Here is a 16,462-nt window from a genome sequence, read left to right as displayed (position 1 = left end):
ATGCGAGTGCAAGCGCCGCTCGGACTGTGAAGGTTTCTGGATACCGAATATGGGTTTAGATTAGGCCTATATCATGTCCTCTAGGCCATATAATTTATTTTTGGAAAGGAAAGTCCAATCTCGGAACCTATTCAATTGAGAAGGGACTGGATTTTCTCATAATAATATAAAAATTAATACTTGTCATCCATAACAAGAAATAATGCCTCGCGATTTTTTTTGATATCCAGCCATAGTATTTTAATTGATTAAACTGAACATGAAGCTATATCTTTACTAGCTTCATGCACTAATTTGCAGACCCGCCTGCCTTCTACATGTAGTGAGTACCACATTAGATTGTGTTTACAAGAAATAATAAGCGCTGCCTCCTCGAAATTTCTTATGCCATCAGCTTTGATGATTAAATATTATCTACAACTCGGCACCTGTGTTCAAGGCCTTTCTTTTATCTATTGACCTCAAAAGAAAGGATTAGAATGATCAGAATGCCGTCCCTGACCCCTTTCCACACATTAATAATGAGTCGGTAAGGGAACGTGCTACCGTTATACTTCAGTGAGTACGTATGGCTACTACGCAGTTCAATGGCCTTATTGTGATCTGGCGGGCATTTTAAAAGCACGGTCCCTGACTGCGTGGGCATATTTCCGGACAAGGAACAATAGAGACCAATTGCCTGGCAATGACGTCACATGTAATCCCAGTCAGTAGTAATAGGGCCTTCCAGGACCATTTCAAGGTCACACGAGCTAGGTCAAAGGTCAAAGGTCACTTCCGGGTCATGGGGCACGAGTGCAACCGGAAGTGGTCAAAGGTCAACCGGAAGTGGTCACGAGTTCAACCGGAAGTGGTCAAAGGGCAACCGGAAGTGGTCAAAGGTCAACCGGAAATACATCCATTTTGAAAGGTCAACGGAAATTTCCGCCATTTTGAAAATGTCAAACGGAAATACCACTATTTTGAATCGAGAAGTCGAATTTTTAGGGACGTTGAACAAACGATGTTAGCAAATGAGACGAGAATTTTTGTTTGCTTTTTATTCTTTCACCTTTATTAGGAACATTTAAGAAATAATACTAATAATTCTATATTTTGAGGAACACGAAGAACGCTATATACGTTCAGCTCCAGAATCGAATTCGCTAGAGTCGTTCAGACTCTAAAACTATTCTCGCTTCAGACTCTCCAGGTTGTCCCTAGCATGGTTGGCCAACTCCGCTCGCTTCAAACTATCCACCTTTCCCTAGCCCGGCGGACCAGCTCAGCTTTCGTGTAGATGAACCCATCTAGTAACGAGCAATAAGCGATTTTTCAAAATATCATCATTTGTAAAAGCCATTCCCTTCCGTTCCGATATCCTTTATCTTTCCATTTTGCCACGGATACCGTCGTACTTTCCGTAAAATCGACCAGGTTGACGTCCAAGTTTTGAAAATTAGCAACCTCCAACCATATAGCACGAACGTAGTTCAAATCCAACTCAAGTAATGCTTCTTCATAAACTACGTCCCATAAGGGTCTTCTTCGTCAAGATATAAACAGTCATGTTGGGTCTGACTTGGACGATCGTTTATACAACCGTTACAATGTTTTTTCATGGATGCTTCGGTCAGGCGTTGGAACTCTTCACCGACGATGTAGTGTACAAATTGACGGAGTAGATGGACCTGTCTCTCAATCTCCGTGTCTTGAGACACTCGGTCCGATAATCTTCTGCGACTCGCCCTTTGCTAAAAGATAGACGATCCGTCGAACCCATAGTAACCCGCTTTGTTGAGGAAGCGCTATGGATTTACCGATCGAAAATGAATGACTAGACTCGCAAATTCGCCCGGATGTCCCAAAAGGTAGCGCAGTTGTACCGATTGAACGATTTGGAGGTATTGATTTAAGTTCTTCGAAGCGTCGGTGTTTATAGTATTATATGTGTTCTTTACAGAAACGGTCCTCTACAGCGTGAAAGGGGAAATGCGCACGACGACGACTAGACGCCTCTTTTATATACATTGTCCAAGCGTATAATTATCCTCGTTAATGTTGGTTCACGCGTATGATTTGAATTTTATTATGGATATTATCGCTCGTTTCTACAGTGTGCAGATCTCCACAAATACACGATGTCACGAAAATGTAACGCGGATCATCCATCATAAAATCTAAACACGCGTCAAATTCGGCCATATAATCTTCATTCTCTTCAAAACCTTCATCGGTTTCCGTTTCTTCGAGGCAGTCGTGTTCCGCTTTAGGATATGGCAGAATTACGTCGCACACTTCGCAAGTAAAGATTTGTATATATATCGTGTGGTAGGATCGTAAATTTCTCCCTCGATGTCCCACGTTGCAAGCTGATACCCATCTATAGAAACAATTTCATCGGGATCCCGATGATCAGGTTGGACGTTTTCTGCAGCCATAGGTATATACGCGTTTTCAGAAACAATGACGGCGAGTAATGACCCGTTTTCCTTTAATACCGAAACGTTCGGAAATTACAGACGCTACGCACGAATACGACACGATCACACTAATAGTGTCTATCGCCGCGGAACGCACAAAACCAAACAGTATCAAGACGACGTCAAAGAAAAACCGAAGATCTGTAACGTTCATCGAGCACTCAAAACTTCGTATTACGATGATGTCACGAGATTGTAAACAAACATTGAACGTTTGTGAAAAAGAGAAAGGTTACGAATACGAGTAAGTTAAGTTAAGACATTTCAATAGACTAAATGGATGGAGATGAAGACGTAAGGAAACGGCAAAACAATCAAAACTAGTATATAGAAACAATGTCACTCAGGGCGGTACGGTAAACCCAATGTTCCAACGCCGTTAAAAACAGGTATCGTTAATCGGTGGTTGATTTGGCGTGTCAAGAAACAGTCAGCAAATGTACAACAAGTCGCTCGTTTGACGGCTCAAGAATAAACGAAGTCGCGCTCCAATTTACCGGCGTTTATATTACAACAGTTTACAAGGCGTGACAATTTGTTGTTGAAGCGATTTTAAGCACCGGTTTCAACGCCGCTCAAAAATACGACTCATTCATCGGAGAAAAGTATCCAACAAAGCGAGAGTATTCAACAAACATTTGTGGCCGTGTCGCCGCTAAAAACACGTTAAAAAGCGCTGATTGTAACGCCACGCGGTGGATACTTTAACGAGTCAAGAAACAACCAACAAATCCGGACTAACCGTTAAAAACACGACTCATTAATCGGTGGATAATTTGGAGAGTCAAGAAACAACCAACAAATCGAGACGTTCAACACATTACGGTCGTTACAAACATTTGCGGACGTGGCGTTGTTACAAAACACGATCGGTGGACAATGTTTTTTTTTTCAATAACGCATCTCGCTCCAATTTAACGCCGCTAATATTTGTGACTAGGCGTTGCAACGTGATTTCGCTCGTTAAAAACACGGTCGGTGGTTGGTTTGGCCTGTCAAGTAATCAACAAATTATCAACTAGTATCGCTTCAATGTAACGCCGCTACTATTTGCAACCGATGACGAGGCGTTGCACCGTGATTTCGCTCGTTAAAAACACGTTCGCAAGTAAAGAAATAATCAACTAATATTGTATCGTAACGATGCGCAATTGACCGTGTATAAATATGTTTTCAAACACGGTTTCAACGTCGCTAAAAACGCGAATCGTTAATCGCGGGATAATTTGGGGACACGAGAAACAACCAACAAGTTCAACAGATATTTACGGATAATTTGGCGAATCAGGAAACAATCAACAAATCGAGACTAACCTGTTTTAACGAATCGTATATTCGGTATTATTCCATTAGTATAATTCCAAGATCGCTGTAAGTTTGGTAAAAGCACAACGCGTTTAATAAAATCACGAAGATCAAAACGAGTATAATAATTTAACGCTGCGTGATATAACGATGCTCTCTCTCCAAAGTCTTACGATAGAGTGATGACGTCAAACCAATCGAAGCGATGATATACTACAACACGGTGAACCGTTTCACGTGTACATACCACATGAAATCGTATCACCGCTACAGTAATTATCGAGCGATGACGTCAAACATTTCGAAGCGATTATATAGTACAACACGTTGAACCGCTTCACGTGTAAACACCACGTGAGAGCGTTTCATACGAAGGTATATAAAACGCTGGTGTCTACGGATAAATCTTCATTCCTGGAACGAGAGGACCAGCATACGGAATAAAATGGACCGTTTAATCAACAATTGTCAGTCTATAGAAGAGTTGGATTTTCTCATCGGCCAGGGTTTGAACGATGACTTGTACCAATTGGCTTTAAACAAACTCTTTGAGTTGACGACGCAAGGAGAGGGGAACTATAGCTGTAATATCGTGCCTGATGAAATTGCTGAAGAAATTGGATCTTCATACGATGTTGAGCGGTTGAACGAAATCATTAATTCGGATGGCTGGCAGACGGATGTTTCCACACTCGCTTTCCAGAGAATATTGGATCTTACGCGGACGTAACGCATATTGAACTGATCATGGATGATGATAATGATGATTCTCTGTCGGATATGGTGGGTGGTGAAAATCCTACTGACTAAAACGTAAGTAGAGTTTTTGAAACATTCTTTTTTTATATTATTATTATTATTGGGTTTTTTTTTTAATATAATTTATTTAATATAATAGAACAATTAAAATGCATTCTTCTGTACCACACGGCCGTTGCTCTGCATGTGCAGGGACATTATTGATTGAGTACTCAGGTAGAACACACTGATATAGGCATGATAGAGGGCTCAGAATCTCAACTCCCGGGAATATCATATCCATTACATGTTTAGCGGTATTAATTAATTTTTAGTTATGGGTTGAAGTAAAAAAGTATTTGGACCTGTTCAATTGGTAAACAAGGCTTTAATCTTGAAATAAAAACGACCGGTTAAACTCGGCCGTAAAATAACATAAATACAGACTTCCGAATATTACCTCTTTGTTTTAAAAACTGAATAATTAACAGATTTTCAAAAAATTTATTTGTTGATTTTTCGGTGGAGGTCAGGCATTTCGTTAGTAATTATTAATGTCTAGGTATTACTTTGACATAATGATAATGCACAAAAATTTGAATGAAAATTGTTCTTTATATATTTCTACAGGGACAAAGTTGGCATGTATGCGGCCATGATGAAAGTTGGTCGACATAATATGTTGAAGCAGGTTGGAATTTAAATGACCAAATTTGATCAAAAATCATCCCCTAGATTTTTTATTTTTTAAAATAAATACTAGTGACACTTTATATTTGCAATAAAATCTCAAAATGTGCACAGACATTATCAAGAAAGCCTTAAATTTGACATCAGATGGCAACATGCTGAACTCCAGATTTAAAAAAAAAATGGCAGTCACTGGAATTTACAAATTAACAAATCTGACCGCAAAAAGTCATAACAAGAAAACTAAATTAAGGTAAGGGGAATTTTTTTGCAATATAAGTAAGATATATGCTTCTAGTTTACATGGAACTTAAATAATTTGAAGAAAAAATTGCCTAAACGTGCTAAAAGGGATAGTTTTTGTGTACAATGACATCAGTTTTCATGATACTGATTAAAATGAAAAATGAAAAAAGTGTCTGCTGACCTGTTTATTCAAGATAAGTCACTTCTTGGCTTTAATATTATTATAATTTGACATATAATTTCTATGATTATATTTATTCCAAAACTATTATAACTTTAAAATAAAAATTTCATAAATATTTCAGAGAATAATACAATTTTGATTTGTTTTCTAAGGCCTATATTTTTATCAAGTTCATGCTCTGCACTGTCTGAACCGTATATTGATTTTGTAGTTGTCACAGGTCAGTTACCTACCAGTCTATTGTATTGTAAAGTGGATAATGGAGGAAGGTGATTCTGTGTCAATTGGGCTATTACATAATAATCAATACAAGTGCATCAAGTGAACTCCACTTGTGACTTCAACTGTATTAACATGTTTGACAGTTCATGTAAAATCAATGAAGGGAAAACGCTGTGACCAAATTGTATGTGCATTGTGATTCTTTGTAAATTAATTATTATTTTTACCATTCTTTTAACGTATTTTATTTAATATTATAATTATAATTATTTGCATTCTTCTATTCCAAATTTTATGTGGATTGTTATTTTTTAACGTACTTTTTAACGTATATAAATATATGTATTCTCCTGTACTAAATTTTATACGGATCGTGATTTTTTAATTATTTCTATTTTTTACCATTCTTTTAACGTATTTTATTTAACATAATAGTATTATTATAATATATTCTGTGCAGGTCGTGGCGGGTGATGTTCCTACAACTCGTAAACGAACCGCCGATAAGCCCTTGGATGACTTGATAAATGAAAAAAGAGGGGAGGAGGAGGAAGCGAATGAAATACAGGATGAAACGCGGAACCCAGCGTGTCGGATAACGCCTCTCAATACTACGTTATCGAGACCCTTAATGCCAAACACGTCAAGAAATTCAAAGCTACGTCGACCGATTACGGATTACGATTGAGAAATTTAGACGATCGGTTCGCCGCCGATTGCATCCCGTTACTGTCGAATATTATAGGCGATGTAGTGGACCGCGGCACCGACGGTGTTCGACCTAGGGACATGATCCGAATTGTCTTACAAGCTCCGAGTCTGGAGAAACCGATTAACTTGCCTTTCATCAAGAAAGACGACTTAACCATCGATCGATTTATGGCTCGCATAGAACACGTTCTACAATCCAAAAAAGACCTCAAGTTAAATAGCGACATGGAAATCAACGTAGTACATATGGAGATGCCCGAAGGGGGTAAACCAAACAGGAAGATGCTCCAAATGTGGGATGAGAAGAAGAAAAATTTGAAATGTATCATCGATATTACCAACCAGAGCGACAACATGTGTCTGGCAGGCGCTAAATCACACGGGTATCGCTAAACAAGAACTGAATGCTAGAGATTGTATATGGAGACGTATACGAGATGGGAAGTTGGACCAGGAACTACGGGCTAGAGATCTTCACGACAAAGCTTAACGTCAAGTTTGACGCCTGCGGATTGGAACAAGTGGAAAGGTTTCAGAAAGTGGTTCCCGATTACCAACTCTCGTCGTGTCCAAGGAACAATTTAACAAGATTATATACAAGGGTCCTTCGAAAGACAAAGGCATCTATCTCCTGTATAATAACCATCACTTCGACCTGATTACGCCCATGGCCCCCTATATGGACCGAAGTTATTGGTGCCACTCGTGCAAGAAGGGATATAATGAAAGAGGAGTACATCGTTGCGAAAACTCTTGTAAGATTTGTCATTCGGGAAGCTGTCAAACGTCCGACGATGTCGACGCCTGGACCTACTGTTCCGACTGTAAGCGGTATTTCAAATCTGCGTGTTTCGAGAACCATAAGAAACATGGTTGGTGTTTCAAGGTTCGCACGATATGTAACCAATACTACAAGTGCGAAAAGTGCGATAGAGTTATCAACAGGCAGTTTTTGAGAAAAGGAGCGAAACACAACTGTACGGATCTGTGGTGCCATATTTGTCAAGGAAACTCACCCGCCGGACATAAATGTTACATCAAACCATGCGAAGTTAAAGAAAACGTAAAAGAAGACGATCGCCGTTCTGCTATATCTTTTTCGACGTTGAAAGTCAACAAGATACTGGAATTCACAAACCCGAACCTCTGCGTCGCTCAGAAAGTGTGCGAATCGTGCGCCGAACAGCCTCTGCAAGAACCGTGCATGACGCTTTGGGAAGATAAAGAGATGATTTTCAAAGGAGAGAGTTGTATGGAAGAGTTTTGCTTATGGCTTTTCAAGGAGAGAGTCACAAACACGCCCGATGTATGGCGATAACCTAAAAGGGTACACGGGTATTTTATCCTACAATTCCTGTACGATAACGCCATCAAGCCGAAAGTGATCATGAAGCGGCGCGAAAATCATGTCCATCACCGCACCGGCCCCGACATCGTGTTCAAGGATAGCCTAAACTTCTTTCCGATGCTCTCTCCAAACTCCCCAAGAGCTTCGCATCAAAGAATTATGCAAAGGTCATTTTCCCCATTTCTATAATATCTGAAAAGCCAACGAAAATTACCGAGGGGAGCTACCGGCCGCTGAGTTCTTCGACCCGAGGAATGTCAGAAGGCGGTAAAGATCAGTTTATGGCTTGGCACACTGCCGAAAAAGGAGAAGGGATTGACGTGGGATCTGCAAGAGGAACTCTTGAAATATTAAGGCGTCAGCGACGCCGATATCCTTCGTCGGTGTTGCATGAAATTTCGCGACATGTTCATGAGGGTGACGAAAAAGAAAGAAGACGATCCCGGGGTAGATCCGTTAGATAAACCCCTCACTATCGCCGCCGCCTGTAATCTGGTGTTACGAAGAAATTTTCTTCAGCCGAACACTATCGCGATCATTCCACCGCACGCCGCACGGTCCGAACCAGAACTTTTCCGCCGACTCCATACGATGGTTGAGCTACGTGTCTCTCGAGGACGATATCGAAATACAACACGCCATGAACGGGGGAGAAGTCCGAACGCACTCGAAAGTGACGGTCGACGGTTTTTGTTCGGAGAAACGAAAAATCTACTCTTACCACGGGTGCCTTTACCACGGATGTCCCGATTGTTACGACGGGATACCCTCAATCCCATCTCCAAGAAACCCATGGCCGAACTCTACAGGATAACTCTGTTCCGAAAGAAACAGTTAGAGCTCAATTATCCCGGTACGATATTATAGAAATGTGGGAACACGAGTGGAAGGGAATTTGGAAAGATTTACCGGCGACGTGAAACGGAAGATCGAGCGTTCCCGCTCATTTCGAGCCTTTGAACGCGAGAGAGAGCCTGTACGGTGGTCGTGCGAAGCTACCAAACTCTTCCACCAGGTCAAAGACGGAGAGGTCATCCGATACTTGGACTTTACTAGGTAAGTCGCGTTGTCCTTAAACAAATCATTTCGATTCATGTATTTTTACCTAGCAATGTCAACTATTTGAAAATAATAAGACATGGCTTATTTTTGTTCCTATTTTTGTTTCTTTCAGCCTCTATCCCTGGTGTAACAAGTACCGCCCCTATATCGTGGGCCATCCAAAATCTACGAATAACTTCAAGGATATCTCTTCATACTTTGGATTGATACGGTGTACGGTCTTACCCCTAGATGGCTATATCATCCCGTCTTACCGGCGAGGTGTCACGGCAAGCTGATGTTCGCCTGTGCGGAACGTGCATGGAAGAAAAACGGCAGTCCTACTGCCCTCATTCGGATAAAGCCCGAACGATCAGGGGTGCGTGGGTGACGCTTTCAAGTACAGAAAGCCGTGGAGATGGGATACGCCGTCGAGAATATCAAGTGGTGTGGGACTGGGAGCAACGCGCGAGTACGATAAAGAGACCAAGACGGGCGGATTATTCACGAGTATATCGATCGGTTCCTCCAATTGAAACAGGAAGCTAGCGACTACCCGATTAGTGCGAGACCCCAAGATCAGCGACGGTACATAGACGAATACTTTGAAAACGAAGGGATACGACTGGACCCGAGAGTATCGAGAAGAATCCCGCATGAGGTCGCTGGCCAAGCTGTGCCTAAACAGCATGTGGGGTAAGTTTTAAAGAAAAAAATATTAAAAATAACCGTTTTGGCTCCTTAAAAAATATGAAAAAAAACCGGGTATTCTTTATCTCAACTCTTTATTACTTTTCGTCGCTTTACAGGTAAATTCGCTCAAAGATCCAACATGAGTCAAACGGTTATACTAGACGACCCCTCCGAGGTATACAAGTTATTGACCAGCGATAGCGTCACCGTCGACAATATTCGACTCATCAACGCACGAAGTTATCGAAGTAACCTACCGGGAAGACGGAGACTTTGCCCGCATTAATCCGAACACCAACGTCGTCATCGCGGCTTTTACGACTTGCCACGCCAGACTCAAACTGTACGAAGTCCTGGAAAAGTTGGGAGATCGCGTCATGTATCAAGATACTGGTATGTATTCTCTATTTTTTGATGATAAAAAGTATCAAATTGTAAAGCTCTTTTTATTTTTTCTTAATCCTCACGACGATATTTCTTTTTCTCTTTACAGATAGCGTCATTTTCCTGACGCGTCCAGGCGAGTGGGAACCCCCTACCGGCGATTATCTGGGGCATTTGACGGACGAGGTCGACCCCAAAGACGGTAATCACATCTCTACTTTCGTCACGGAGGCTGCAAGAATTACGTATATAAATTGGATACGGGAAAGCGGTTATGAAAGTGCGCGGGATCACATTGAACGTCCGTAATTCCGAGCTGGTGAATTACTCCACCCTGGAGCGTATGGTACGAGGCTTGAAGTCGACGGAAGCGAAAGCGAACGAGAAGAAAAAGTGCGGTGACCGATCCTCATCGAATCGTGCGTAACGTTAAAACCAAACACATCGAGAGCCGGTATCGAAGAAAGATTACCGAGTGGTCTTCGATAAGAGATGGATCGTGAATGGTTTGAAACCCTACCTTACGGGTACGGCGTTCATAAGTAAGATTTTTGTCTCAGCGATGTGTATATTAACGTGTCTCATCTGTTAAGAATGTCATTCATCGTCAACATGTTGCAGAAGATACAACGTAACTCCGGCGCTCCGCTTTCTGGCAAAGTGTAACCCTCGCCAGAGGAAAGCCATCATTCAACACGCCGATAATAGCATCGTCGCGCATTGTGCGAATGTGCCATGCGTGTTCTGAAACGTTTAGATCGAGGGCGGAAGAAGATGATGAAGACGCACGAAGGCGTCATCTCCGCTCCACAACGACGCGTAATGGTCCTTCGGACTCGGAAAGAAAGAAAAGGAAACTTTCGACGATAAGAGTCTTCTGCGTGCCTTGACCGATAAAAGACCAATGCGCAAGAAGAAGAAGACCATCCGTCGCGACAGCTCCGCTCATCTCCGCCTTGAAAAGGGTCGCCCACCAACTCCTCAAATACAGAATACAGAAACAATACTACAAAATGGACCGCAAGAAAACGCGCGCATCACTCAATAAGAAGAAGAGGGACGTTGGCTCCGTCGTATAGCTTCACAACCTCCTTCTTTTTTTAACAAATGAAAAAATGACAGATTTTGAATGTCTATCATCGATATTTACTAATAAAGAAAAAAAAAAAAGAGTTTGTCGTGGCAGTCTTTATTCTTTGGGGCTGGAAGAGCAGGAGGGTCAATTTACACTGCATGAATATGCGAACCCGAAGTAATATCGGTTGCTCCTTGACATCGACCTCGGTTGACGCTGACAGCTGATCTCTCGAACTTTTTTGAATAATGTTTTATTTTATTTTTTACGCAGGTGTCGGACGTGTGGTTTAATTTTTGGTGACGCACGGTTTTTCCTGGTTACAGGGTGTTTTAAACCTCCCGTTCGGTTTTACCTAGTTTTAGGCGTGACGTCCATTGTACGGTTTGTTTTTGACCGATGTGGGGTTTGACGTCATGTTTACACGTGTTTAGACGTGACGTCTATTGTACGGTTTGATTTTCAGATGACGTATGTAATTACGGAATGTTTTTATATGACATCTGGTTTACGTGGCGCCAAATTATCCGTAAATATCCGTAAATATCTGTTGAACTTGTTGGTTTTTTCTCGTGTCCCCAAATTATCCCGCGATTAACGATTCGCGTTTTTAGCGACGTTGAAACCGTGTTTGAAAACATATTTATACACGGTCAATTGCGCATCGTTACGATACAATATTAGTTGATTATTTCTTTACTTGCCGAACGTGTTTTTAACGAGTGAAATCACGGTGCAACGCCTCGTCATCGGTTGCAAATAGTAGCGGCGTTACATTGAAGCGATACTAGTTGATGATTTGTTGATTACTTGACAGGCCAAACCAACCACCGACCGTGTTTTTAACGAGCGAAATCACGTTGCAACGCCTAGTCACAAATATTAGCGGCGTTAAATTGGAGCGAGATGCGTTATTGAAAAAAAAACCATTGTCCACCGATCGTGTTTTGTAACAACGCCACGTCCGCAAATGTTTGTAACGACCGTAATGTGTTGAACGTCTCGATTTGTTGGTTGTTTCTTGACTCTCCAAATTATCCACCGATTAATGAGTCGTGTTTTTTAACGGTTAGTCCGGATTTGTTGGTTGTTTCTTGACTCGTTAAAGTATCCACCGCGTGACGTTACAATCAGCGCTTTTTAACGTGTTTTTAGCGGCGACACGGCCACAAATGTTTGTTGAATACTCTCGCTTTGTTGGATACTTTTCTCCGATGAATGAGTCGTATTTTTGAACGACGTTGAAACCGGTGCTTAAAATCGCTTCAACAACAAATTGTCACGCCTTGTAAACTGTTGTAATATAAACGCCGGTAAATTGGAGCGCGACTCGTTTATTCTTGAGCCGTCAAACAGCGACTTGTTGTACATTTGCTGACTGTTTCTTGACACGCCAAATCAACCACCGATTAACGATACCTGTTTTTAACGGCGTTGGAACATTGGGTTTACCGTACCGCCCTGAGTGACATTGTTTCTATATACTAGTTTTGATTGTTTTGCCGTTTCCTTACGTCTTCATCTCCATCCATTTAGTCTATTGAAATGTCTTAACTTAACTTACTCGTATTCGTAACCTTTCTTTTTCACAAACGTTCAATGTTTGTTTACAATCTCGTGACATCATCGTAATACGAAGTTTTGAGTGCTCGATGAACGTTACAGATCTTCGGTTTTTCTTTGACGCCGTCTTGATACTGTTTGGTTTTGAGCGTTCCGCGTCGATAGACACTATTAGTGTGATCGTGTCGTATTCGCATTAAATGCGTAGCGCCTGTAATTTCGAACGTTTCGTGTATTAAAGGAAAACGGGTCATTACTCGCCGTCATTGTTTCTGAAAACGATATACCTATGGCTGCAGAAAACGTCCAACCTGATCATCGGGATCCCGATGAAATTGTTTCTATAGATGGGTATCCGCTTGCAACGTGGGACATCGAGGGAGAAATTTACGATCCTACCACACCGATATATATACAAATCTTTACTTGCGAAAGTGTGCGACGTAATTCTGCCATATCCTAAAGCGGAACACGACTGCCTCGAAGAAACGGAAACCGATGAAGGTTTTGAAGAGAATGAAGATTATATGGCGAATTTTGACGCGTGTTTAGATTTTATGATGGATGATCGCGTTACATTTTCGTGACATCGTGTATTTGTGGAGATCTGCACACTGTAGAAACGAGCGATAATATCCATAATAAAATTCAAATCATACGCGTGAACCAACATTAACGAGGATAATTATACGCTTGGACAATGTATATAAAAGAGGCGTCTAGTCGTCGCCGTGCCCATTTCCCCTTTCACGCTGTAGAGGACCGTTTCTGTAAAGAACACATATAATACTATAAACACCGCCGCGTCGAAGAACTTAAATCCATCCCTCCATATCGTTCAATCGGTACAACTGCGCTACCTTTTGGGACATCCGGGCTAATTTGCGAGTCTAGTCATTCATTTTCGATCGGTAAATCCATAGCGCTTCCTCAACAAAGCGGGTTACTATGGGTTCGACGGATCGTCTATCTTTTAGCAAAGGCGAGTAGAAGAAGATTATCGGACCGAGTGTCTCAAGACACGGAGATTGAGAGACAGGTCCATCTACTCCGTCAATTTGTACACTACATCGTCGGTGAAGAGTTCCAACGCCTGACCGAAGCATCCATGAAAAAACATTGTAACGGTTGTATAAACGATCGTCCAAGTCAGACCCAACATGACTGTTTATATCTTGACGAAGAAGACCCCTTATGGGACGTAGTTTATGAAGAAGCATTACTTGAGTTGGATTTGAACTACGTTCGTGCTATATGGTTGGAGGTTGCTAATTTTCAAAACTTGGACGTCAACCTGGTCGATTTTACGGAAAGTACGACGGTATCCGTGGCAAAATGGAAAGATAAAGGATATCGAAACGGAAGGGAAGGGCTTTTACAAATGATGATATTTCGAAAAATCGCTTATTGCTCGTTACTAGATGGGTTCATCTACACGAAAGCTGAGCTGGTCAGCCGGGCTAGGGGCAAGGTGGATAGTTTGAAGCGAGCGGAGTTGGCCAACCATGCTAGGGACAACCTGGAGAGTCTGAAGCGAGAATAGTTTTAGAGTCTGAACGTCTCTAGCGAACGATTCTGGAGCTTAACGTATATAGCGTTCTTCGTGTTCCTCAAAATATAGAATTATTAGTATTATTTCTTAAATGTTCCTAATAAAGGTGAAAGAATAAAAAGCAAACAAAAGTTCTCGTCTCATTTGCTAACATCGTTTGTTCAACGTCCCTAAAAATTCGACTTCTCGATTCAAAATAGTGGTATTTCCGTTTGACATTTTCAAAATGGCGGAAATTTCCGTTGACCTTTCAAAATGGATGTATTTCGGTTGACCTTTGACCACTTCCGGTTGCCCTTTGACCACTTCGGTTGAACTCGTGACCACTTCGTTGACCTTTGACCACTTCCGGTTGAACTCGTGCCCCATGACCCGGAAGTGACCTTTGACCTTTGACCTAGCTCGTGTGACCTTGAAATGGTCCTGGAAGGCCCTATTACTACTCCAGTCTATAGTGTGATTAGAACATTATAGGCTGGTGGTCACTTATAGTACGATCAGTACGAAAAGTCCAATGCGATTATTAATGTATTTTCTAAAATTAAAAGAACCACTTTTTAGCGGGAATTTTTGTAAGTTACACAGCTGAAGTTGTGAAAGGGTTGAAAGACTACAATATTACGGCATAAACAAGAATTTCTTTGTTTGGTCGTTATTCCTATAGACTCATCCCTTAATTAACAACAAGAACCATGCACATATCTTGGATTTTAGGGATATACCATTAGATATTATCAGGGGGGCTAGGAGTTTTTTGAAAAAAAAATTGTCTCACTGTTGAGTAAAAAAAACATTTTGCCTCACTGATGAGTAAAAAAAAAGCCTCACTGATGAGTTTAAAAAAATGGTAAAAGGTAATCTTTTAAGGGGCTGTTACACACTTTAATAATCAAAAAGGATCACTGCAAAAAGACCATGCTTCCCCAGAATTGCAGAGTCCATTTTAAGGAGATGCCGTACATCTTCAAATGCCTCACTGGTTTGGGCTCAGCCTATTCAACATCTTGCTTGACTCCAATGGAAGTGTCTACCCGGACACTTCCATCTGCAGCTAACAAGAGTACATTCTCCTTCTTGGCTCCAAAGCTATGCAACCAGCTCCCAATCTCAGTATGCACCTCCCATATCAATTTGTAAGCTCTCTTTTTAAAAGTCGTAGTCATGACAAAACAGGCGAAAATAGTAACTTTTTGCACAAGATTTGCAATTTAAAGAGAATTGACCATTGCTCATTCTAGTGACTTACAATATAAGTTTGCTTTTTCATTTAATGACATAAAATTTGAAAAATATTGCAAGGAACACTTGAGGTTTTGACTTTTAAAACCTACATTTTGGTCAAAAATGTGCTTGGATAGGTAGTTTTCAACAGATTTTCCACATTCGCCTTGCTATAACATTGAATTGTGTTATCTGTTGACCTAGTAACTAAAAGTGGTTTTAGGGGGAAGTGTTGGGTTTCGTTTGATATAAAAAAAATTCTGATTGGATGAAGGGAACACTTGAGGTTTTGACAAAAACCAATCAAAGAGGCCCATTTTTTAGCTAGAAGCTTCACAGCTCCTACATTGCTATGCACTCAACCGTGTAGTGTAATCAAAGACTGTGGTGGAGACATTCACTGCTTGTTGTTCTCTGCTTGGGACGAAAATGTGTGCTCAGGTGTATCGAGGTGGAAACTGTGTGCATGATGGTTTATAAGAGAATCGTTTTTGTATAGAAACCTTTCCATATGATTTCTTTGCCTGCTTTCAAAAATGGATTGAAAACACATTTTTTCCAAAATGTAATTGCATTTCTTCATTTGCTTGTTTTTGTATTCATTATCATATTGTATCATATATTTGTATGTAGGGCTGTGGACATTAGGAATGGCACTGTATAAAAACTTTCTTTATAATGTGTGTATGATCAATTGCTCATCAAACACAAAAGTTTTACAGAAAATGTGTCGGGGTATATAATGGGTAAAATCATTTTAATGGTTTTTTTTGTTGAAAAGTTGATGCAAAACATTCATTCTAACATAAGACAAATATTTAGCAAAAATGTAAAATGTTTGTCAACAAATATATATGTTTGCAATAACAGTTTGATATTTTTAATTGCGGTAGTGTGTTTTCATATACAATGTTTTAAAAATGACTTTTTATGACCTGATGTTATCATGGTTATTAAAACATTTTGACCTAAATCAAAACCAAAACAGGTTTATAACACATTTATTTTTGTGTTTGCTGGGTGTATG

The 16,462-nt window shown here is 40.8% G+C and overlaps 1 long non-coding RNA gene across 1 annotated transcript; it reads left to right on the top strand.

The window, feature by feature from the left end:
- Positions 1 to 9,540: 9,540 nt before the first annotated feature.
- On the top strand, positions 9,541 to 10,307 carry LOC140154204 (uncharacterized). The gene is made up of 3 exons (XR_011859265.1): positions 9,541 to 9,643; positions 9,757 to 10,033; positions 10,134 to 10,307. It is a non-coding gene; the product is annotated as an uncharacterized lncRNA (long non-coding RNA).
- The last annotated feature ends 6,155 nt before the right edge of the window (positions 10,308 to 16,462 follow it).

This window comes from Amphiura filiformis, chromosome 6 (genome assembly GCF_039555335.1).
Source record: "Amphiura filiformis chromosome 6, Afil_fr2py, whole genome shotgun sequence".
NCBI lineage: Eukaryota > Metazoa > Echinodermata > Ophiuroidea > Amphilepidida > Amphiuridae > Amphiura > Amphiura filiformis.
The sequence above is the reverse complement of the archived record's forward strand: the minus strand, read 5'-3'. Positions and strand labels throughout refer to the sequence as shown.